The sequence below is a fragment of the Rattus norvegicus genome, chromosome 1 (assembly GCF_021556685.1).
Source record: "Rattus norvegicus strain SHRSP/BbbUtx chromosome 1, alternate assembly SHRSP_T2T, whole genome shotgun sequence".
NCBI classification, from domain to species: Eukaryota; Metazoa; Chordata; class Mammalia; order Rodentia; family Muridae; genus Rattus; species Rattus norvegicus.
The window spans coordinates 263,291,934-263,318,665 of NC_141534.1; positions in this window are offsets into that span (position 1 = coordinate 263,291,934).

A 26,732-nucleotide genomic window follows, 5' to 3' on the forward strand; every position below is an offset into this window, starting at 1 on the left:
CCTACCCTCAGCTATATCTGCCTTGTCTGTGTGCACTGTCATTTCATTCTTTGTCTTTAAACATCAGTATTTATGGAGATAAGCAGGTGAACTTCCCACCCTATTTGGAGATCTTCATATTTTTATTGTGAATTTTGAAATTGTCTCTAAATCACTTACCATTTAGTAAATAGACAGTTAATAAGCCATATATACACATACATTTATACAGATAAGATTATTGTACGTTCGAGATTTAATGCCAGAAGACAAATGTTGGGCAGTGTACTCATGCTTAGTGATTATGTCACACATTCTGTATTTGTGTCATGTCCCTCATGGTGATAACACAGAATGATGGCCACTGCAGACCTACTTTTTTAAAATTCATTCTTGAAAATAAAGGGACACCTCTAAATCCCACTTTACATTGGAAAATGTGTGTCAAGTTACTGTAAAACCTTTGCAGCCAAATGAAATTAACTTGGTCAAGCACTGTGAGAAAAATGTTTTCAGCACTCTTTCTTTCAGGTCCACTCCTTGAAGGATAAATTAATATTTTTATGTCAATTTTGTATTTGACTGCACGCTTCCTTTGTCATTTAGAAAGACATAAGAAAATCATCAACTCTTTCTTTTTGCAATGAAATATATTAGAAGAGCAAATCTGTCTAGTTTCTATTCTCAGAACTTTAATGTAAATTTAAATAACTCAGAGTGTATTATCTACTTTATTGGTTAAGCATATCACTAATCATTTTATATTCCACTATGTTTCTAAATTACTGAAAATTTAGAGCCTTATAAAATTCATGGGTGTTCAAGGTCATAACAATTACATATGTATTTACACACATGTATTTCATAGGTTATAAACATATTTAACAAGATATTGAGTACCTATGCACACTGAAAAAGCATGCATTAATCATGTGTTACTTTTGTATTTATTGAGATAGGAAAGTCTAAGAATAGAAAAACTTGTTCCTATTGTAGTGGTAAATACTAAAAAGAATCCTATGAAAGAACTGATCATTGGTTAGAAAGATTTGTTATTTTATGTGTTTGAGTATATTTCTGTGAGCCATGTGTGTAGCATGATGCCCATGGAGATGAGAAAAGGTCACTGGATCCACTGAATCTCAGGTTAGACAGTTGTGGGTGCTGGCAACGGAACCAAGGTTCTCTAGATCAGCCAGTGTGCAGAACTGTAATTGACTCATAATTGCTTATCTGTCTCTCCAGCTCCCTCATTGTTTTTTTCACTATGCTCTCAAAAAGGAATAGAACTTATGGGACTAGAATTTAAGGTTTAAATCTCAGCCAAATGATTGACAACTAGGGATTTTTACTACTGGTTTGATCTCGTACCAGGTCTAGCTGCACCTTATGTTATTATCTGTTATTAGTTCAGTTCACGTGGTAAGATAATAAACACAATGCTTACTGTATTACACAATAGAAGAATTAAATAAAATAGTGCATGTTTCACACATTGTAAGTACTGCATAGAAGGTAACAATGTTGACAAAAGTTAGAACTAAAGTATAGACTATAATTAACATATATGTATGTATTCATGAGCCCATAAATATGGTAAATTATATAAATTATTAAATTCAGGAAATCAAGAAGGCATCAGTGTTAAGAACTGAAAAATCCTATGAACGCTAAATAGTCATCAAGTACTTGTCAGTACATAAAAGACTCCTGCTGATTCTCCATTCTGTGATTATATATATATATATATATATATATATATATATATATATATAAGCATTCACCTCACAACCAAGTTCTATAAGTTGTGTGATTAATACAGTTGAACCTAGCTGGGTCGTGGTGACACAGGTCTGTAATCTCAGCAGTTGAGAGACAGAGGAAAGTAGATCTGTGTCAGTCAGAGGTCAGCCTTTTCTGCAGAGCTAATTCCAGGACAGCCAGAACAACATAATGAAACATAGTGTTAAATTTTCTCTCTGTCTCTCTCTCTCTGTCTCTGTCTCTGTCTCTCTCTGTCTCTCTGTCTCTCTCTCTCTGTCTCTCTGTCTCTGTCTCTGTCTTTCTCTCTCTGTCTCTCTGTCTCTGTCTCTGTCTCTCTGTCTCTCTGTCTCTCTCTCTCTCTCTCTCTGTGTGTGTGTGTGTGTGTGTGTGTGTGTGTGTGTGTGTGTGTGTGTGTGTAGAAATAAAAACAGAACACAGAGACAGACACAGTAAAGGATGGCCTTGTCGGGCATCAATAGGAGAAGTCCTTGGTCCTCTCAAGGCTCAATGCCCCAGTATAGGGGAATGTCAAGGCAGGGAGGTGAGAGGGAGTGGGTGGGTGAGTGGGGGACCCTCAAGGAGGTAAGAGTTGGGGGATGGGATGGGGGTTTTAGGAGGGGAAACCAGGAACGGTGATAACATTTGAAGTGTAAATTAAAAAATCCAATTTAAGAGAGAGAGAAAGAGAGAGAGAGAGAGAGAGAGAGAGAGAGAGAGAGCAAGAGAGAGCACAAAATCAGGTGGACTCATGGAGAGACAGTAACCAAGTCACTGTGCTGAGTACTAAATAGAGTGATGGGTACTCAAGTAGCTTAGCCTGGCCATGGTACACATTCATTTCCTGAACATTGAACTCAATTAAAAAGTGATCAATAATATATGTTTTATGTAGTAAGATTGATTTTCTATAGAAGAGCATGGGAAAATGTTTCAGAGTGTATCTTTCCTCTCAGCCAGAGAAATCTTAATTTAGAAAAAAATTTAAAATAAGTACATCTACATAGTCTCCTAAAGTTTTATATCTGTAAGGGACATTGATTGATTCAAAACTCCTGAATTTTCCAATCGGCCATATTCATACACACATACATATGTACATACATACACACAGACATACATATATACGCACATACATAATCATACACACACTAATACAGACACCTTACTTACATTCACACTATATGCAAAGTGACTTTCAACTCCTCATGTCCACCTGGAAAGGTGAAATTCTTGTCTCTTCTTTGGATTTAACACTTTTTCTAAAACAATTCAGCAGAAGTGACAATGTGCCAGGTCTGAGGCTTGTTCTCAGGAAGCCTTTCCTAATTCAGCTCCATGTATCTGACCCTGAATCTCGCCCAGGACCACGTCTGATTTGTGTTATTGCATGGGGAAGGTTGAGTACACATTAAACAGATAATAGTTATTTCACTGAAGACAATTCTACCTCAGCCAGACCAAGAAGGCCTTCTTGTTTCCTGCATATTGCTCAACTTTTAAGTATGTATGCTTTTGTGTCTAGCACCATAACCTTTCTTTTCTTAAAATATGCTCTTTTCAAAAATTTTAAATTGTTTCTCCATGCTTTCGTCTTTTAAAAAAGCCCATTGCCAAGTTTATAACTGAATATTACTATTTTCAAGGATTTGGAGGTCTTCTCAAAAGTAATTATCAGGGAAATCCAGCCCCTACTGGAGAAGCTGAACTTTCTTGATACCAAGTTCCAAATCTACGTTTTTGTCGCAAGGATTAAGAGGTATGCTTGCATTCTGCTGCAAACCAGCAGACACTGATGCTTTACGGTTTCCTCTTAACTTCCTCCAGCATTTGCAACCAGTTTTCCAGTGTATTTGAAATGCATTCTGAGTTTTGTTTCTGTAAAGCTGAGTTCACACTGAGTTCATCCCTCTCTTCTATCCCATTATCCCTCAATAGTTTCCCTTGTTCGTTGTGCATTTTACTACAGTGACTGTCTTGGCTCTGTTAACCCCCACTTGCTACACCACCTGAAAGCACACCAGAGACGAGTGAAGTCCAAATCATGTCAGGTGAGCCTGACCTAAACCAGCACATCTGCCCAAGAGACCAGCAACGGCGTGAGGAACGAAGGATTTTTGTTTTAAAACACTTCATTTTAGAGTGATTTGTTACTCAGCAATAATTAACTGGCGCGGGATTTGGCAGACGCGTGTGAGGTTCTTCTAAAAGCACAACGAAGAACCAAGCACTAGCTTTGAGAACGATCAACAAAAGCATTGGAGATACAATAAGGAGAATTATATAAGTGGCTGGAAAGATGTCAATTCATGTTTTATTGTAGTGGAAACTATCGGTAAGCCAACCATGTACTCTAAGTAAGTGGGTAGAAAGTAACCGAGCCGTTGTGTAGATAGGAGTACAGGGATGCGGGGAAAGTGGACAAAACAATAAACTTCAAGACAGAAATAAGCTAAGGAAGGGATCAATTAACTTACAAAGAGAGTTTTGAGACAATACAGAGATGCCATTATGATTTAGCCATTATCACTTGTCAAAATGGTCTCTAAGTAGAATGAATCCACAAGGGAGCACAGATAAGAAATTAACAGTGTGGTTTAAAAGTCATTCATCTAGAGTCCCTAAAGAATGGGCAGGGCATATTTACTAATAAAAGACTGAAGATGAATGTTATATTTTAGTTTGTATAAGCCAATCTGATCAAATAAAGAGAGATAGAGATAGAAAGAGAGAGCTCTATTAATTGCACACATACGGGTTCATATAGAGTTGGTGGGGTCCCGCGTCTCCTCCACCACAGGGTACAGCTGTTTGGGAGGCAGGATGCAGGAAGCAACTGCACTTTCCCACGCTGTCACCAGGCCAGTGTTGGGAAGTAGAGTTGATGTTGTCCTTGACTACTCCCCAAATTACATATTGAGACAGGATCTTTCATTAGAACACGGAGCTAGCAAAAATGCTAGTCATACTAGCCACAGCTATCTCCTGGATCCCCTGTCTTCACTTCCCAAGCTCTAGCATTACAAGAAGGCTGCTGGATTCCCTAGTATTTATATGGATTGTTGGGACATGAAATCTAGTTTTCTTTCATGTGGAGCAAGCCATTGACCAATAGCACCATGCTCTTATCTTGCCATTGCATTTATTTACCTACCTTTCAACAGCACAAAGCTGAAGACTATCCTTTCCTTCGTGGCCTTTAGAGGCCACTTAAAATTTAAGGTTCAGAAAGTGACCTCATAAGCAGCCAAAGAAGGTAAATAAACAGAAATATCTGAGTGTCACACACAAGAGCAGTGGCTATCAAGAGACTGTTTCTCATGTTTACAGAGAATTATGTTCTGACCAGCAACACCCTTAGGTTAAAGAGTTCAGGTTTCTAGCAACTTCTAATACAATTTGAAATTACTGTGGGTTTGGAACTAGTGGATGCCTCAATTTCTTTTCCTTAAATGTCTGTGGTATCCTTAACCATTATCTAGTGCATTTATTTCAACAAAGGAGTGGAAATGTGGTCTTTTGATTAATAGCCCTTCAAATCAAGAGATGTTACCACTCAAATGTGAAGTAGACCAAATAATGCTGAATTTTGACTGTGATTAATGATTGGACTCAAAGGAGTTGACTCTTTTAGATACCCGGAGTTATGCTGGGTGAAGAGAAACTGTTGGTAGAAAAAACCACAAAATCAAGTTTCAAAAAACTGACAACACACACACACACACACACACACACACACACACACACACACGAGAGAGAGAGAGAGAGAGAGAGAGAGAGAGAGAGAGAGAGAGGGAATGGGAGAGAGAGAGAGAGAACCTCTCTTCTTTTAGTTAAGTTTAGAATTATGGGTTCTTCTACATTCCTAGATATCTTTGGGCCATGCCTCATTAGCATTAGACTTTGGATAAGATTAAGATTGTATATGTATATATATATATACATATATATGTGTGTGTATTATATTTTTTATTATATATACACAATGCATTATATATTGTATATACATAGTATAATGTAGATTGATATATATATATATATATATATATACTGTCTATATATAGATAGAGAGAGGGAGAGGGGAAGGAGCTAGTTTTGTATACATAAGGGAATGTATCCACAGTGTACAGAAACAAGTAATGGATCTTCTGGAGTTGAGATTTTAATTTCTTGTGACCCACCTCAAGTGGGAGCTGGAAATAGACCCCAGCAAGAATAGTGAATGCTCTTAACCACTAAACCATGTCTGTGTCCCTAGTGTTGGGTGAATTTGAAATGTCAGAAAATGTACCTAAAGTGAATTTATAGCTACAGTTGTGTGTATTGCAAACTTTTCATCTGTGTGTGCTCTCTAATATAACTGCAGGATATTGGTTTTTTCTGTTTTCTCTCTCTCTCTCTCTCTCTCTCTCTCTCTCTCTCTCTCTCTCTCTCTCTCTCTGTGTGTGTGTGTGTGTGTGTGTGTGTGTGTGTGTGTGTGTGTGTATGATAAAGCCCTTATTTAGTGGAAGGCATTAATTTAGGACCAAGAATGAGGTATTTCATTTCAAATGTAAACTGGTAATGTTTGTAGTGCAGGTTAGTTTTAAATCTGTGGCAAAGTCCGAGTCTAATTAGGACTGTACTCCTGTGCATCCATATAGCTGAAGAGTCCTGAGGTATCCAGTCTCGTGGCGTTGGAGTTACAGGTGGTTGTCAACAACTCAGAGCCTCCATTAGAGCAGGGTGAGTAGTCAAATGCTTAGCCATCTTTACAACTCCAACTTTTCAGGTTATTTTCCTTTTTTTTTCATCTTTATTAACTTGTGTATTTCTTATTTACAATTCAAATGTTATTCCCTTTCCCAGTTTCCAGGCCAACATTCCCCTAACCCCTACCCTTCCCCTTCTCTATACGTATTCCCCTCCCCATCCTCCCCCCATTACCGCCCTCCCCCAAAAATCAGGTTCACTGGGGGTTCAGTCTTAGCAGGACCCAGGGCTTCCCCTTCCACTGGTGCTCTTACTAGGATAGTCATTGCTACCTATGAGGTCAGAGTCCAGGGTCAGTCCATGTATAGTCTTTAGGTAGTGGCTTAGTCCCTGGAAGCTCTGGTTGCTTGGCATTGTTGTTCATATGGGGTCTCGAGCACCTTCAAGCTCTTCCAGTCCTTTCTCTGATTCCTTCAATGGGGGTCCCGTTCTCAGTTCAGTGGTTTAATGATGGCAAGCGCCTATGTATTTGCTGTATTCTAGGTGTGTCTCTCAGGAGATATCTACATCCGGCTCCTGTCGGTCTGCACTTCTTTGCTTCATCCATCTTGTCTAATTGGGTGCCTGTATATGTATGGGCCACATGTGGGGCAGGCTCTGAATGGGTGTTCCTTCTGCCTCTGTTTTAAACTTTGTCTCCCTATTCCCTCCCAAGTGTATTCTTGTTCCCCTTTTAAAGAAGGAGAGAAGCATTAGCATTTTGGTCATCCTTCTTGACTTTCATGTGTTCTGTGCATCTAGGGTAATTTGAGCATTCGGGTTATTTTTCAAAGCAAACTATTTATCTAATCAACTACTTAGCTAAGCAGTGGATTCTGTTTCTTCACACTACCACACTACGTCTGTGCTAGCCTGTGCTGTCTGAAGGCTTCTGCAGGATGGAAAATGTAAGAGTGTGCAAGTCTAGAGGCTCCTAGTTCTTACCTTTTACTTGGCTATCTACCTCCACTGTGAGGATAAATAGCTAACTTAACCACCTGAGGAAGGAAGTCAGACTCACATCATAACTAAGTTATCTCACTGGCAATCATCCATAGCTTCACTCAATTTATTTCTCATCTATTATTTGCCAAGGTTGGCTCAGACCAGCACAACAGTTCATATCATGACACTCAAAAAGGAATGGCTTTTGTAATCAGGAACTGCTTTTAGAAAGATGTTTTGCATAGCAATAACTAACAGATCCAACCATGTATCACATTTGTGGTGGATAATTCTGATTATCATATTGTAAGGGTGTAGACTGACCCAAGAGGAAAACCTCTGGGCATGTCTGTGACATAGATTCTAGATAACATTAATTGATGTGGGAGTACACATCCTAAGTGTGGACAGACAGTCCTGTGGGCCTAAGCTACATGAAAAGGAAGAACATGAACAGTGCCAGGGCAATGATCTGCATTTATTGATTGCAGACATGATGTGACCAGATACCTCTTGTTACTGTGGCCACATCTTCCCAGACATGATATTGTGCATCTCCTTAAGCTATCTTTGTTGTAACAGTTTAAAAAGTAATGGATATATTCCAACTATGAAAAACCCAGGGAGATGACATCCATAACTGTATCTCAGACTTGGCATGTGCTCATCTGGAGTGGGCAGCCTTACTTTGCTCTCCCCACAACACACAAGTTCTGCTATTGCTTTGGCCCTTGCTTATTGCTCAGATAAACACAAATCTCTTCATATTTTCCGTGATTTTCTCAATATATATCCAGCTTATGGAAGCATATAGTTGAAAAGCACTCCCTCTCCAGATCCTAAATTTTATGATTCTCTATAATTCACTATGAGACATAGGGTCATGGATTCCTAAATGAATATGTCAAGAGTCAGGTATTTTTAGGAAAGCATATTATAACAATGTATATATGTGAGATATATCAACATAAATAGATAAAATAAGGGGGAAAGTATGAAAGAGGAAAGCTATTAACAGTAAGTAAAGCCAGCCCAAGAGAAGGCTGGTGCAGTCAGTAAAGTTCAACAAATGGGAGATCTGAAGGGCATTTGACATCAGACATGGAGAGTGTGCAGTTTTCACTCTTTTTTTATTCTAGTATTTCCTCACTATGCTTCCTTCCCCAACTTTTGAAATGATAATGTATACCCTGTCAATATATGTTGAAATTATGTGACTTGCTTTTTGCTTGGATTTCATAGGGGATTACAGTTAAGAGATTGCATGAATCTCAGAAGAGATTTTGAAGTTTGGGCTTTAAAAAAAATGTTGAGACTGTGATAGACTATGGGGACTTTTGAACTTGAATTAAATGCATTTTGCATCTTGTTATGGTTACAAGCTTATGGGGGCTTGCATGTGGTTGTCTAAATAATTATGTCCCCCATAGACTCATGGGATTTAATGCCTGGCCATAGAGAGTAGCACTATCAGGTACTGTAGCCTTACTGGAGTAGCTATGGCATTGTTGGAGGACGTGTATTATGGCAGAGGAGGTCTTTGAGATTTTCTACATTCTATCTATGCCTATCATGGCATATGGTTTCCTTCTGCTGCTTGCAGGTTAAGATGTAGAACTCGGCTCTTTCGGCACTGTCTCTGCCTGGATGCTGCTGTGATTCCTGTCATGATTGATAATGAACTAAATTTCTGAAAATTTAAGCCCGTCACAATTAAATGTTTTCATTTATACCAGTTGCGTGAAACCAGGTGTTTCTTCATGACAATAATACCATAACTTATAAAGATACCATTTAAGATAATATGTCATTGCAGATGAGAGAAATCACTTGTGAAATCAAAAGACTGTCAACGAACATAGCATATTTTAAAACTATCCAGCAGAGCCATGGTTGTGATGTCAGTCTAGAACAAAATGGTAAAATATATTACATATTAAGATTTGAGCATGAGATCTTTAGGTAATGTTAAGCCACAAGGAAAAAAAGTCAATGACTGTAGACATGAAAAATTTGATCCTATTTGAATACCAAATAAGTTTGTAATATAATCCTGTGTTCTGGAAACGGTGCTCCCGGACATACAGAAATAGTTTGGAACTATGAAAAAAAAACAGCATAATTCCTTTTGACAAATAAAGCAAGTTCTAAATAAAACTATAGGGAAAACATTGAAAACTCTTACAAGTTTTTTGGAATCCATTTTCTTGTTATAATGCAAGAGGGATGTAGGCTCTGGTCAAACCTCAGTAGCACCTTGTCCAACTACCCATGCATGAACCATGATCTAATTTGTACCAGTTTCGTACTGTCAAAAGGGCCATCCCTGAGTTCACCATGAATAAATAAAATCCCTTCCATTCCTTCATCCCCTACCCCATAGGATAAACCCTTGTACACAAACATAGATGAGTTTTTGCCATCTCTTCATTCTGTGATAAAGTGAGGCCTCTGTTTTCACTAGCTGGAGGAATTTAAGTTGTAGTTTAAGACCAGGGATCCCAGTTAATTAAGCCGCCTAGAAAATGAACCCTTTTCTTTTTTTTTTTTTTTTTTTAGCAGAATCTTATTTATTTCGGTTTGCTTTCTTTTTGAGACTAGGTCACATGTATCCCAGGCTGGCCTCAAACTTTCTTTTTTTATTAACTTGAGTATTTCTTTTCTTTTTTTTTTTAAATATTTATTTTATTTATTATATATGAGTACACTCTAGCTGTCTTCAGATACACCAGAAGAGGGCATCAGATCTCTTTACAGATGGTTGTGAGCCACCATGTGGTTGCTGGGAATTGAACTCATGACCTCTGGAAGAGCAGTCGGGTGCTCTTAACCGCTGAGCCATCTCTCCAGCCCAACTTGAGTATTTCTTATATACATTTCGAGTGTTATTCCCTTTCCCAGTTTCCGGGCAAACATCCCCCTCCCCCCTCCCCTTTCTTATCGGTGTTCCCCTCCCCACCCTCCCCCCACTGTCCCCCTCCCCCCAACAGTCTAGTTCACTGGGGGTTCAGTCTTAGCAGGACCCAGGGCTTCCCCTTCCACTGGTGCTCTTACTAGGATATTCATTTCTACCTATGAGGTCAGAGTCCAGGGTCAGTCCATGTATAGTCTTTAGGTAGTGGCTTAGTCCCTGGAAGCTCTGGTTGCTTGGCATTGTTATAGATAAGGGGTCTCGAGCCTCTTTAAGCTCTTCCAGTTCTTTCTCTGATTCCTTCAACGGGGGTCCTATTCTCAGTTCAGTGGTTTGCTGCTGGTATTCGCCTCTGTATTTGCTGTATTCTGGCTGTGTCTCTCAGGAGCGATCTACATCCGGCTCCTGTCGGTCTGCACTTCTTTGCTTCATCCATCTTGTCTAATTGGATGGCTGTATATGCATGGGCCACATGTGGGGCAGACTCTAAATGGGTATTCCTTCAGTCTCTGTTTTAATCTTTGCCTCTCTCTTCCCTGCCAAGGGTATTCTTGTTCCCCTTTTAAAGAAGGAGTGAAACATTCACATTTTGATCATCTGTCTTGAGTTTCATTTGTTCTAGGCATTTAGGGTAATTCAAGCATTTGGGCTAATAGCCACTTATCAGTGAGTGCATACCATGTATGTCTTTCTGTGTTTGGGTTAGCTCACTCAGGATGATATTTTCCAGTTCCAGCCATTTGCCTACGAATTTCATAAAGTCGTTGTTTTTGATAGCTGAGTAATATTCCATTGTGTAGATGTACCACATTTTCTGTATCCATTCCTCTGTTGAAGGGCATCTGGGTTCTTTCCAGCTTCTGGCTATTATAAATAAGGCTGCAATGAACATAGTGGAGCACATGTCTTTTTTTATATGTTGGGGCATCTTTTGGGTATATGCCCAAGAGAGGTATAGCTGGATCCTCAGGCAGTTCAATGTCCAATTTTCTGAGGAACCTCCAGACTGATTTCCAGAATGGTTGTACCAGTTTGCAATCCCACCAACAATGGAGGAGTGTTCCTCTTTCTCCACATCCTCGCCAGCATCTGTTGTCCCCTGAGTTTTTGATCTTAGCCATTCTCACTGGTGTGAGGTGAAATCTCAGGGTTGTTTTGATTTGCATTTCCCTTATGACTAAAGATGTTGAACATTTCTTTAGGTGTTTCTCCGCCATTCGGCATTCCTCAGCTGTGAATTATTTGTTTAGCTCTAAGCCCCATTTTTTAATAGGGTTATTTGTTTCCCTGTGGTCTAACTTCTTGAGTTCTTTGTATATTTTGGATATAAGGCCTCTATCTGTTGTAGGATTGGTAAAGATCTTTTCCCAATCTGTTGGTTGCCGTTTTGTCCTAACCACAGTGTCCTTTGCCTTACAGAAGTTTGCAGTTTTATGAGATCCCATTTGTCAATTCTTGATCTTAGAGCGTAAGCCATTGGTGTTTTGTTCAGGAAATTTTTTCCAGTGCCCATGTGTTCCAGATGCTTCCCTAGTTTTTCTTCTATTAGTTTGAGTGTGTCTGGTTTGATGTGGAGGTCCTTGATCCACTTGGACTTAAGCTTTGTACAGGGTGATAAGCATGGATCAATCTGCATTCTTCTACATGTTGACCTCCAGTTGAACCAGCACCATTTGCTGAAAATGCTATCTTTTTTCCATTGGATGGTTTTGGCTCCTTTGTCAAAAATCAAGTGACCATAGGTGTGTGGGTTCATTTCTGGGTCTTCAATTCTATTCCATTGGTCTATCTGTCTGTCTCTGTACCAATACCATGCAGTTTTTATCACTATTGCTCTGTAATACTGCTTGAGTTCAGGGATAGTTATTCCCCCTGAAGTCCTTTCATTGTTGAGGATAGCTTTAGCTATCCTGGGTTTTTTGTTATTCCAGATGAATTTGCAAATTGTTCTGTCTAACTCTTTGAAGAATTGGATTGGTATTTTGATGGGGATTGCATTGAATCTGTAGATTGCTTTTGGTAAAATGGACATTTTTACTATATTAATCCTGCCAATCCATGAGCATGGGAGATCTTTCCATCTTCTGAGGTCTTCTTCAATTTCCTTCTTCAGTGTCTTGAAGTTCTTATTGTACAGATCTTTTACTTGCTTTGTTAAAGTCACTCCGAGGTACTTTATATTATTTGGGTCTATTATGAAGGGTGTCGTTTCCCTAATTTCTTTCTCGGCTTGTTTCTCTTTTGTATAGAGGAAGGCAACTGATTTATTTGAGTTAATTTTATACCCAGGCACTTTGCTGAAGTTGTTTATCAGCTTTAGTAGTTCTCTGGTGGAACTTTTGGGATCACTTAAATATACTATCATATCATCTGCAAATAGTGATATTTTGACTTCTTCTTTTCCGATCTGTATCCCCTTGACATCCTTTTGTTGTCTGATTGCTCTGGCTAGAACTTCAAGAACTATATTGAATAAGTAGGGAGAGAGTGGGCAGCCTTGTCTAGTCCCTGATTTTAGTGGGATTGCTTCAAGTTTCTCTCCATTTAGTTTAATGTTAGCAACTGGTTTGCTGTATATGGCTTTTACCATGTTCAGGTATGGGCCTTGAATTCCTATTCTTTCCAGGACTTTTATCATGAAGGGGTGTTGAATTTTGTCAAATGCTTTCTCAGCATCTAATGAAATGATCATGTGGTTTTGTTCTTTCAGTTTGTTTATATAATGGATCACGTTGATGGTTTTCCGTATATTAAACCATCCCTGCATGCCTGGGATGAAGCCTACTTGATCATGGTGGATGATTGTTTTGATGTGCTCTTGAATTCGGTTTGCCAGAATTTTGTTGAGTATTTTTGCGTCGATATTCATAAGGGAAATTGGTCTGAAGTTCTCTTTCTTTGTTGTGTCTTTGTGTGGTTTAGGTATAAGAGTAATTGTGGCTTCGTAGAAGGTATTCGGTAGTGATCCATCTGTTTCAATTTTGTGGAATAGTTTGGATAATATTGGTATGAGGTCTTCTATGAAGGTTTGATAGAATTCTGCACTAAACCCGTCTGGACCTGGGCTCCTTTTGGTTGGGAGACCTTTAATGACTGCTTCTATTTCCTTAGGAGTTATGGGGTTGTTTAACTGGTTTATCTGTTCCTGATTTAACTTCGGTACCTGGTATCTGTCTAGGAAATTGTCCATTTCCTGAAGATTTTCAAGTTTTGTTGAATATAGGTTTTTGTAGTAAGATCTGATGATTTTTTGAATTTCCTCTGAATCTGTTGTTATGTCTCCCTTTTCATTTCTGATTTTGTTAATTTGGACGCACTCTCTGTGTCCTCTCGTTAGTCTGGCTAAGGGTTTATCTATCGTGTTGATTTTCTCAAAGAACCAACTTTTGGTTCTGTTGATTCTTTCTATGGTCCTTTTTGTTTCTACTTGGTTGATTTCAGCTCTGAGTTTGATTATTTCCTGCCTTCTACTCCTCCTGGGTGTGTTTGCTTCTTTTTGTTCTAGAGCTTTTAGGTGTCCTGTCAAGCTGCTGACATATGCTCTTTCCTGTTTCTTTCTGCAGGCACTCAGTGCTATGAGTTTTCCTCTTAGCACTGCTTTCATTGTGTCCCATAAGTTTGGGTATGTTGTACCTTCATTTTCATTAAATTCTAAAAAGTTTTTAATTTCTTTCTTTATTTCTTCCTTGACCAGGTTATCATTGAGTAGAGCATTGTTCAATTTCCAAGTATATGTGGACATTCTTCCTTGATTGTTATTGAAGACCAGTTTTAGGCCGTGGTGGTCCGATAGCACGCATGGGATTATTTCTATCTTCCTGTACCTGTTGAGGCCCGTTTTTTGACCAATTATATGGTCAATTTTGGAGAAAGTACCATGAGGAGCTGAGAAGAAGGTATATAATTTTGCTTTAGGATAGAATGTTCTATAAATATCCGTTAAGTCCATTTGGCTCATGACTTCTTCTAGTCTGTCTACATCTCTGTTTAATTTCTGTTTCCATGATCTGTCCATTGTTGAGAGTGGGGTGTTGAAATCTCCCACTATTATTGTGTGAGGTCCAATGTGTGTTTTGAGCTTTAGTAAGGTTTCTTTTACATATGTAGGTGCCCTTGTATTTGGGGCATAGATATTTAGGATTGAGAGTTCATCTTGGTGGATTTTTCCTTTGATGAATATGAAGTGTCCTTCCTTATCTTTTTTGATGACTTTTAATTGAAAATTGATTTTATTTGATATTAGCATGGCTACTCCAGCTTGCTTCTTCTGACCATTTGCTTGGAAAGTTGTTTTCCAGCCTTTCACTCTGAGGTAGTGTCTGTCTTTGTCTCTGAGGTGTGTTTCCTGTAGGCAGCAGAATGCAGGGTCCTCGTTGCGTATCCAGTTTGTTAATCTATTTCTTTTTATTGGGGAGTTGAGGCCATTGATGCTGAGAGATATTAAGGAATAGTGGTTATTGCTTCCCGTTATATTCATATTTGGATGTGAGGTTATGTTTGTGTGCTTTCATTCTCTTTGTTTTGTTGCCAAGACGATTAGTTTCTTGCTCCTTCTAGGGTATAGCTTGCCTCCTTATGTTGGGCTTTACCATTTATTATCCTTTGTAGTGCTAGATTTGTAGAAAGATATTGTGTAAATTTGGTTTTGTCATGGAATATCTTGGTTTCTCCATCTATGTTAATTGAGAGTTTTGCAGGATACAGTAACCTGGGCTGGCATTTGTGTTCTCTTAGGGTCTGTATGACATCTGTCCAGGATCTTCTGGCCTTCATAGTTTCTGGCGAGAAGTCTGGTGTGATTCTGATAGGTCTGCCTTTATATGTTACTTGACCTTTTTCCCTTACTGCTTTTAATATTCTTTCTTTATTTTGTGCATTTGGTGTTTTGACTATTATGTGACGGGAGGTGTTTCTTTTCTGGTCCAATCTATTTGGAGTTCTGTAGGCATCTTGTATGCCTATGGGTATCTCTTTTTTTAGGTTAGGGAAGTTTTCTTCTATGATTTTGTTGAAGATATTTACTGGTCCTTTGAGCTGGGAGTCTTCACTCTCTTCTATACCTATTATCCTTAGTTTTGATCCTCTCATTGAGTCCTGGATTTACTGTATGTTTTGGACCAGTAGCTTTTTCCGCTTTACATTATCTTTGACAGTTGAGTCAATGATTTCTATGGAATCTTCTGCTCCTGAGATTCTCTCTTCCATCTCTTGAATTCTGTTGGTGAGGCTTGTATCTACAGCTCCTTGTCTCTTCTTTTGGTTTTCTATATCCAGGGTTGTTTTCATGTGTTCTTTCTTGATTGCTTCTATTTCCATTTTTAATTCCTTCAACTGTTTGATTGTGTTTTCCTGGAATTCTTTCAGGGATTTTTGCGATTCCTCTCTGTAGGCTTCTACTTGTTTATTAATGTTTTCCTGTGTTTCCCTAAGTGTGTTCATGTCTTTCTTGAAGTCCTCCAGCATCATGATCAAATATGATTTTGAAACTAGATCTTGCTTTTCTGGTGTGTTTGGATATTCCATGTTTGTTTTGGTGGGAGAATTGGGCTCTGATGATGGCATGTAGTCTTGGTTTCTGTTGCTTGGGTTCCTGCGCTTGCCTCTCGCCATCAGATGTGTTTGCCGGAGGTCCCACGCCCGCGGATCCCGGGCCCGCAGCAGCTCTCTGCTCCCAGACCCGGTGAGAGAGAGACCCAACCGCCTGGTCAGGTGGGCACTCCTGAGGCTGCAGAGCGGAAGAGACCACCAACACTGCTCACCCCTGCCCACATCCCTGGCCTAAGAGGAAACTGTATAAGGCCTCTGGGCTCCCGTGGGGGAGGGCCCAGGAGCGGCAGGACCCCTGCCTGAGACACCACCGGAACCTGAGGGAAACAGACCGGATAAACAGTTCTCTGCACCCAAATCCCGTGGGAGGGAGAGCTGAACCTTCAGAGAGGCAGACAAGCCTGGGAAACCAGAAGAGACTGCTCTCTGTACATACATCTCGGACGCCAGAGGAAAACACCAAAGGCCATCTGGAACCCTGGTGCACTGAAGCTCCCGGAAGGGGCGGCACAGGTCTTCCTGGTTGCTGCCGCCGCAGAGAGCCCTTGGGCAGCACCCCGCGAGCAAACTTGAGCCTCGGGACCACAGGTAAGATCAACTTGTCTGCTGCAAGAAAGCTGCCTGGTGAACTCAAGACACAGGCCCACAGGAACAGCTGAAGACCTGTAGAGAGGAAACACTACACGCCCGAAAGCAGAACACTCTGTCCCCATAACTGACTGAAAGAGAGGAAAACAGGTCTACATCACTCCTGACACACAGGCTTATAGGACAGTCTAGCCACTGTCAGAAATAGCAGAACAAAGTAACACTAGAGATAATCTGATGAACCCTTTTCTGGAGACTCTGTTCTCAGCATGACCTATGACAACTTAACAGGAAATGTTAAGGCGATGTTTTTTAGTTCCTGTCATGTGAGAAGAGGAGAAATCCCTGATTTAGGCAGAATATCTTATTACTGGAGTGGATAGAGATGGCACCTCATTGGGAGGTAAAAAGTAGAATTGTGACATGAATTCTTAAAATGATAATTCATTTTTTGAGTCTCAACCTTGTCTAGTAAATACAGACAATGTAAAACCAGGAGACATTGATGTTTTTAAAGATGTGACTTTTCTGTCTGGCCTCTATCTCCTTCATTATGCTACTAGATATATCCTGTTAGTTTTCTAACGAATTGAGCAGTCCACACATCTCAGCTGGCCTCTCTGTTTATTACTAAGGTGCCCTGACACTTGATAGCATGTATCAGTGAAGTTCTGATGACTTTAGTAGATGTCCTTGCTTCCCAAATGCACAAAGTACTACCACGCACAAAGTAGGATTAGAAGATGCTGATGAAACCAGTCACTATCCCTCTATGAAGTTCCTACCAACAGAGGAAAAGGCTCATATAAAGTACTGGAGACAAGCTACTAGACACTGCAGCATCTCTAATGGGAATTTGCAAAAATAATATGTGTCTATCAAGATCAGAAAGTTGCAGTGCAGAGCTTTACGCTGTGAGGACGACAGAAGTTCGTGAATCAGGCATTGAAGCTGAAACCATCTTTGTAGTAGATCTTTGTTCTGCTTGTCCAGTACTGGTCCTCTTTCACACAGTTAACTACTTCCTGCTTTTCCTACGTGAGTCATCCTTTCCAACACTTAAACTGTGCTGTTGAGTTGAGAGGAAATGTATAATAGGAGCTACCAAACAGGAGAACACATCTCAGCTCACAGCAGCCTCTGATGTTTTTCCTGGAATAAACACAACCCACACTTAAGATAGTGTGACAATCTGATCCAATTCAAAGACTGTTGTAAGAACTACTGAGAAAGCAAACATCCTGTTCTCAGTTTCAGTCTATTTTCCTTTAAAGAGGCCACCCCACATAGGAAACTTTCTAAGTGGAGGTACCACAGAAAAATAAGCAGAGCGGAAACAGCAGAAATAGGGCCAAATGACAAAGAAATGACCCAAGCCCTTGGACCCAATTTGCTTAAAATTTTCAGCTACTTTAGGTAATATGTCAAGTTGTTATTTTTAAGGTAGTTTGGATTAGATTACTTCTTTTTCTTGCTATCAGAATTCTGATTTAAGCGGAGTGTCAAGGCATTGATGGCAGGTTAGACAATCCTCTGACTTCCACATTTTGTGTGTCTATCTGCAGATAGGTCATTCTGGGAATTAATGTAAACATGTAGAGTTGGTTCCCTTAAGGGGTTTTGTGAGCCATGTGGATTGGCTTGTGTGAGTAAGGAATGGCAAAAATGAAGTTAACTGCTAACTTCTGTTTCCTTGGGTGAGGGGTTAATCCCCAGGGTTTTAGCTCTTTCCCATCTGAATGGTTACAGGTGCTAGAAATGACTGTCAGAGGTCCTTGCATGGGTCTGTTAAACAGAGAAGAGGAAACACCTAATGTAGGTGGTTGCTTCACCCATTCCTGAACAACTGTCCAGTAAGCAAGATCCATGTTACTAACCATTAATCTCTAAAATCTTGAACCAATATATCAGAATGAGGGGAATTTCCTATGGTAACATCGTCTCTTGAAGCTGTAAGTGAAGCAATAATTTGAGTCAACATTCTCTGTGTAGGACAATGCTAATTGAAATATTGTTACTGAAAACTAAACATGGGTTCCTATGGAGAATATGGAACACAGAACAGGTTCAAGCTGCATGATATGGTGGTAAAGTGTAGAGCGCCTCTCTTTCCCAAGTAATAGCTCTTGACTAGCATTAGAAATCTCTCTGAGATATCATGTTGACACATTCAGCCTGCTGTTTTGCAGCAGATATCCATCCCCATCTCAGCGTTATATTCAACCTAAGGATCACAGGGCTTCACATTTGTTCTAGGGTATAATACCTTTGTTTACTTTCAGTAAGTAGACACATGTTGAAACATTTGAAAGAGGATAATTTATATGTATACTATATTTTCTTACAATAAATAATTTTATTTATATACTTGGACTGTGCTGAAAACTACTCACAGTTGCCAATATAGTGTAATGAGAGAGAGAGAGACTGTGTGCTGAATATTTAGCAGAATAGATGCTAATTTATTAGGAATCTGACTTAGGGAGCTATTGGCTACATCCCAAAGTCACTACATAGAAGAAGACCTATTCTTCTAGAAGCTTGGATCTAGTGGAGTATGACTCACTCACTTTACTTAAACTGATGACTGCAGATGTGTCTTTCTGAGCCTCAGTGACCCCCACTTGTATACTGAACGTACATATTGTACATATCAAATGTATTAAAACTTTGTGTCTCCCAACTTTGGTGTGGAACTGGCAATAGGTATTTTAAAGTCCTAGCTTGGTATTCAGCACAACCATAGAGTCAAGTCCTTAAGTACTTTCCAAGTTGACAGTGGCTAACTCTGAGTATGTCTTATTCATATTTTGTAGCTTCTACTGCTGTCAGACAGCTTGATAACATTAATAATTAAATTGCCCACATGTAGCTTTAATATCACTATTCCTTACATGTTAATAGTTAACCATCCTGTTTCGTCTTATTCTAATGCACTGCAGATGACAAGTCCATGTATCTCTTACATGGCATTTGTTGTCTCCACTATGTTGGCTGCCAGTATTAGGAGGGGAGATGTTGATGAACTGGTGATGTATCTGGTGATTCAGTTATAAAGCTCCATCTCTTAAGTTAGCATTAATTATTCAAATTATCTCAAATTTCTCATGCCTTTAATATATTGGTTGTATGAAATTTTATTTTCTTTTTATTCTGAAGTGAAGTGGCCCCATGCTGTTGGAAAAGTATATTTCTGAGAAAAATGTAAGGAAGTAGAGTTATATTAAGGAGGAGTTATTGAGGGGTTGGGGATTTGGCTCAGTTGCAGAGCGCTTGCCTAGCAAGCACAAGGCCCTGGGTTCGGTCCCCAGCTCCGAAAAAAAGAAGAAGAAAAAAAGGAGGAGTTATTGATTTTATCTCAATTGCTATTTAATTCAAATTGATCCCCTATGTAAGTATGTAAAATAAGAATATTTTGTGTAATATGTAGCAAAGAACTATTGCACACTATGTTCCTATCCTGTTGCTCGCAGATTATTCTTAGAATAAGAAGTTTCATCTATGTCCAGATTTCTTACATGTCTAAATGGGTGATTAGATTTATATAAGGATCTGAATCAGAGTGAGCAGAGGAATTCTGGGATAGAAACCATCAGTTCAGAGACTATGTGAATAGCATATATTTTGTATGTAACTGTTTTCTGCATCAATGGTAGAAAAGATGGTGGATGGATGAAGAAGAACTGAGTTGAAATCACTTAGTCTCAATATCCCATATAGTATCTCCCTATCATAAGCAAAATTTGATGATCATTGCTTTTTCTTCATAAATAAAATCTCTAAATCTCTAGGGCCTCTTTTTTTTTTCTTTTTTGGAGCTGAGGACCGAAACCAGGGCACTAGGGCCTCTTTTGTAGATGAATTTTCCATTAGTTAAGGACACAAAACCAAACTCTCTACCATTCAGAATGAAATTCTTCACTTTACTTCTTCAGGATATAAACCTTCAAATTGATTCATTTAATGTATGTAATGCCTACTTTGTGAATTAATAATTTCTTTCTGCAATTATCTATGGCAAATCATTAATATATGTGGACATTAAGATGATCCAATGATACTCATAGATTCAGTTCACATTCACTTGATTTGAATCGAAACAGAATTAGAACTTACCGAGAGTTGTACTTCCCTCAGTCAGAGTTCTGGAAGCCAGAGGTACATCTATGACTTAGAAGAAATAACTACAGAATTTGAGGTATGAAAAACTGAAATAGTCAAGTCCTCCTTCAGTTTCTTCATAGGTTATGTTGCTTAATTTTAGACTAAAATCATAGAAACACCACTGAGAACTTGGAGAAAATTTTCTAGGTATTGAAGGTAACCCAAATCTGATTGCAAGAAGGTAGGACTTTTATGAGAGTGTAAATGTATACTTTATTCTAGGAGAGCAAATGTCTTGAAACTTTTATTTTTAACTGATGTTCATTTTCAAAGTGCGAATTGTTATAATTCCTTTGAAGACCCAATATTTTATTAATATTAACATTATTAGTAATCTGAAATTGATACTATATAAGATATAAATTAGAGTACACATAACTAACACTTGACAAAGAAGATGAAATATACATTGGTGAGATGGAAGCATTGTTAAAAATTGACTCTGGGAAAACTGGAAGAACATTTGTAGACGAGTAGATTACAGCTGTGTCTATAACCCTTCTCAGAGTCCATCACACATGATTTGAACACCTCAGTTTGAAACTTGATATGCTTGAACTACCAGAAGAAAACATAGACATTACTTTACAAAGCATAGGTGCAGAAAAAGGCTTTCTAAGTAGGACCATTTTCTCCAGGAATTAAACCCAATGTTAACAAGTGAGACATTATAAAAGTAAAGACTTAGAGAGGCAAGAGACAGTCCTTTGTGTTAAGAGAAACTCCTCAGTGAGGGGAAGAGAATTTCAAAGTATGTATCTAAAAAAAGGGTTAGTATCCATATCTTAAAAAGTTCTAAAAATCAGGAGCAAATCGAGGTTAAAAATGTGGAGATGAGTGGGTGGCCCCATTCCCTAACCAGGGGACCTTGCTTAACTTCTGGATATAGTCTCTAGAGGTTTTCACTCCCTTTTGTTGGGTGTTTCAATAATGCCATTCATGTTGGCTCCTGGGAGCCTCTTGCTTTCCTGGAATCTGGAACTTTCAGAAACTCCTAGTTTCCCATCCTCCATTACCACACACCTGCTCAATTTCCTGACCCTCTGTATATCAGCCCTGACTCCTCCCATACCTGATCCTGCCCCTTGTTTCTTCTTCCCCTCCTCTCTTTCACCCAAGTCCCTCTCACTTTCTACCACCTGTGATGATTTTGTTCTCCCTTTTAAGAAGGACTGAAGGATCCACACTTTGGTCTTTCTTCTTTTTGAGCTTCATGTGGTTGCTGAATTGTATCTTCGGTATTCTGAGCTTTTGGGCTAATATCTATATATTACGAGTGCATATCATGTGTGTATTTTTGTGACTGGGTTACCTCACTCAGAATATTTTCTAGCTCCATCCATTTGTGTGTGAATTTGATGAAGTCATTGTTTTTAATAGCTGAGTGTAAACTGTGTAAATGTACCAAGAGTTCTGTATCTGTTCCTCTATTGAGGGACATCTGAGTTCTTTCCAGTTTCTGGTTATTATAAATAAGGCTGCTATGAACATAGTGAAGATTGTGTCCTTGTTATATGTTGGAGCATCTTTTGGGTATATGTGAAGGAGTGGTATGACTGGGTCTTCAGGTAGTACTATGTCTAATTTTCTGAGGAACTGCCAGACTGATTTCCAGAGAGGTTGTACCAGCTTGCAATCCCACCAGCAATGGAGGAGTGTTCCTCTTTCTCCACATCCTCACCAGCATCTGCTATCACCTGAGTTTTTGATCTTAGCCTTTCTGACTGGTGTGAGGTGGAAGGTCAGGGACATTTTAATTTGCATTTCCCTGGTGACTAAGAATGTTGAACTTTTTTAGGTGCTTCTCAGCCATTTGATATTCCTCAGCTGAGAATTCTTTCTTTAGCTTGGTACCACAAGGTTTAATAGGGTTATTTGGTTCTCTGGAGACTAACTCCTTGACTTCTTTGTATATATTGGATATTAATCCTCTATTGGATGTAGGATTGGTAAAGATCTTTTCTTGATTTGTTGGTTGCAATTTTATCCTATTGACACTGCCCTTTGCCTTACATAAGTTTTGAAATTTTATGAGGTCCAATTTATTAATTGTTGATCTTAGAGCACAAGCCATTGGTGTTCTGTTCAGGAAATTTTCTTCTGTGCCTAGGAATTCAAGAGTCTTTCCTCCTTTCTCTTCTAATAGATTCAGTGTATCTGGTTTTATATGGAGGTCTTTGATCCATTTGGACTTGAGCTTTGTATGAGGCAACAAGAATGGACCAATTTGCATTCTTTTACATGCAGACCACCAGTTGAACAACCATGATTTGTTGAAAATGCTGTCTGTTTTCCACCAGATGGACGATATAAAAGATCAAGTGACCATAGATGTGTGGGTCTATTTCTGGGTCTTCTAGTCTATTCCTTTTATCTCCCTGCCTGTCTCTGTACCAATACCATATAGTATTTATCACCATTGCTCTGTAATACAGCTTGAAGTTGGGGAAGGAGTTTTCTCCTGAAGTTCTTTTATTCTTGAGAATCGTTTTCACTATCCTGGGCTTTTTGTTATTACAAATCAATTACAATTGCTCTTTCTAACTATATGAAGATTGAGTTGGAATTTTGATGAAGACTGCATTTAATCTGTAGATTGCTTTTGGCAAGATAGCCATTTTACTATATTAATCCTATCAATCCATGAGCATGGGAGATCTTTCCATCTTCTGAGATTTTCAATTTCTTTCTTCAGAGATTTGAAGATTTTGTTATACAGATCTTTCCCTTGCTTTGTTAGAATCACCTCAAGATATTTTCTATTACTCGTGACTACTGTGATTTCTCAGCCTGTTTATCTTTTGTGTAGAGGAAGGCTACTGAATTGCTCCTGTCTAAAGGAAATACGATGACAAAGTGTGTAGCAGAGACTGAAGGAAAGGCCATCCAGAGACTTCCCTACCTGGGGATCTGTCTCATATATAGACACCAAACCTGAACACTATTGAAATGCCAAGAAGTGCTTGCTGACAGGAGCCTGATATAGCTGTTTCCTGAAAGCCCTGCCAGAGATGAACAAATACAGATGCAGATGCCTGCAGTCAACCATTGGACTGAGCACAGGGACCCCAATGGATGAGTTAGGGACAGTGTTGAAAGAATTGAAGGGGTTTGCAGGCCCATAGAAAGATCAACAATATCAACCAACCAGACCCCTGGACCTCCCAGGGACTAAACCACAAACCAAAGAGTACACAAGGAGGGACCCATGGCTCCAGTAACAGAGGATGCCCTTATCTGGCATCAATGGGAGGAGAGGCCATTGGTCTTCTGAAGGTTCGATGCCCCAATGTAGGGGAATGCCAGGGTAGTGAGTTGGGAGTGTGTGGGTGAATGAGCATTCTCATAAAAGTAGAAGGATGGGGAATGGGGAATGGGATATGGGATTTGGAGAGGGTAGACCAGGAAAGGGGATATCATTTAAAATGTAAATACCTAAAATAAATGGAAAATTCTAAAAAACAGAGTCAAGAAAACATTCAACCCATTTAAAAATGGACTGTGTTTATGTCCAGAGAACACTCAAAAGAAGAAAAAAAAGGAAAAGAAAAATTGCTCAAAGTTGTACATCCCTCTTAACAATTATGGAAATGCAAAGTAAAACAACTTTGAGATCTAATCTTATCCAAGTCAGAATTTTAATACCAACAACTGATGCTTCAGAAATAAAATCAATTTAAAAATAAAATAATGTGTTGCTTAGCAGGGAAAACAGGACCATCATTAAGAGCAAATGTCTACAGTTCAGTGCACTTAATATAATGCTGGTTTTCCTCTCCATTTCCACAAATTTTCTTCTGATGCTCATTTTTATTTATGGCTGAATTTAATTCCATCGTACATATGGGCCACACTTTAATTATCAAGTAATTCAGTGATGAATGTTTGAACTGATTTAAGGTCCATGCTTTGGTGAAAACTGCAGGGATGAGCCTGGCTGTGTTAAGTTTTTCTGTAGTGTACTTTCTCTCTAATACAGGGATCCTACTCTCTAACTCTTAGCTATGTATCCCAGTGAAAGTAAATGTGAGCTAAGGCCAGGAAGGGGCTTGTGCAATGTGGGAATGTCTTTAAAGACAGACAATAATAAAGACAATATAACAAAGCAGAAGGAGCATACAGTGGGTAAGGAGAGAAGTTTGGAGAGAAGTAAGGAGAGAAGAGTGTAAGGTAACACAGATACAGGGGGAGAAACAATTAATGCAAGATGGCTATGAACATCTTGTCTGGAAAACTTTTGAAGCTAATTTGGATAATACAAGACAAATACTTTAAAAAGGAGTGAATAATTCTATGGCACATTGTGAGAAGCTTTTAATATTGTTTCAGTTTGTGATTTTAGTTAGGAAATATGAGGACATGCTTTCTACGTTCCTGGCCCATTATTCAAGGTTGCCTATGTTTCACTGAACATCCCAACTGTGTGCTCACAAATGCCAAGTAAGTTCCAAAATCTCTCACTCCATCACTTTGTGAAGGAAAAGGCAGGCAGCTCTGATAGTCTCAATCTGAACTGGAACAAAGCTGGGCAAAGCTTAGTTTGAGTTACAGATCAGAATTCTGGAATCAAATGAAAGGTAGAGGAGAAGATGTCATGTCTGATAATACTCTTTTTATTCTACTTTAAAAAGTTTGTGTGTGTGTGTGTGTGTGTGTGTGTGTGTGTGTGCTTGCTTGTGCATGCATGCATACGTGTATGTGATTTGATGAATGCCTGCATGTGCATGTGTGTGCATAGGTGTGTGTGCATGCCAGCATGTGTATCACATATATTCAGTAGCTACAGAGAACAAAGGAGGGTGCTGGATTTCTTGGAACTGGAGTTTCAGAGGTCGTAAGCCACCCAATATGGGTGCTGGGAAATCCAAATCAGGTCCTCTGCAAAAGCCACCATTACTTAAAACCATGGAGCCAACACTCCAGACCCACACTCTTTATACTACTATCTTATGAGAAGGTCTGTCCTGATATCGTGAATAACATTCAACCAAAACTCACTAGTCTGAGGAAGCATGCATTAAAAATGTGACATTCTTAGGTATTATGCTGCTTGGATCTGTCAAGTTCATATCCAAGCTTTCAGAGATAAATCATGCTGGTAAAACAAGGACGCAGATGTTACAAAGGCAACAGTGTCAATGGAATGAAATTAACAGTTCAGGGTGCTAATAAAATAGGGGAAACCCCAGTATTCCCTATTAGTCTGACCTATATTCAGTACCCTCTCCTGCCAAAAAAAAAATCAGATTTCCCAGAAGATATTGAGACACACACCAACAGTAATGAAGCAGAAAAATGATAGATGTTAAGAAATTAAGGTGCCCCAAAATGGGTAATAAACCTGCACTTCTTTGTTGCCCGTGCACTTTTGATGAGCTTGCAAAGTTTTAGACCTTTTTAATTTAAGATGGGTCCATTTTATTTCTTTCGGCTACAGTGGAAATAATTTCCTTATCTATCATTAGAATGCTTTAGTACTTTCATTAATCTACACATCATAAAGCAGGAAGCGATTTTTATACCTACCCCAATCAGTCACCGAGCCTGCCTCAGAATGGAAAATGGTTGTTTTCTGCTGATTCCAATGACAGTCTTAAGGCCAGTCCTTTGAACATCACAATTAAAAGGACAAAGGTAATACATAGAAATGCTGTTGTTGCCCTTGATATCATTCGGTTTATTGCAGTGAACAGGCAGATCTTTGAAAAATGTAACAGAGAACCTTGATTTTGTGGCAGAGCATTGGAATGGGATATCAGGAGAGGCAACAGGGCTCCTGTGGGGAGAAGCAAACTGTGTGGTTCTTCACCTCATGTTGAATTCATATTCTTGGTCCATAGCCCAGGCCAGCTGGGCTGAAATCAGAGTGGCATATCATCAGGCAGCATGTCCGGGACACTGTTCTCAGATAAACTCCTATGACCTTAACCATTAATCTGAACATTTCAAACATTCTCCAACTTCTTCCCCAGAGACCCAGTTTTCTCATTCAAAAGCTGTACTATAAAAGGCAAGGAATATTTGTTACATTAGCAACGTCAGTTCTCAGTGAACCGATCTGAGATGGACTCCAATAATGTGTTTATAGTGCTACAGTTTAAGAGTA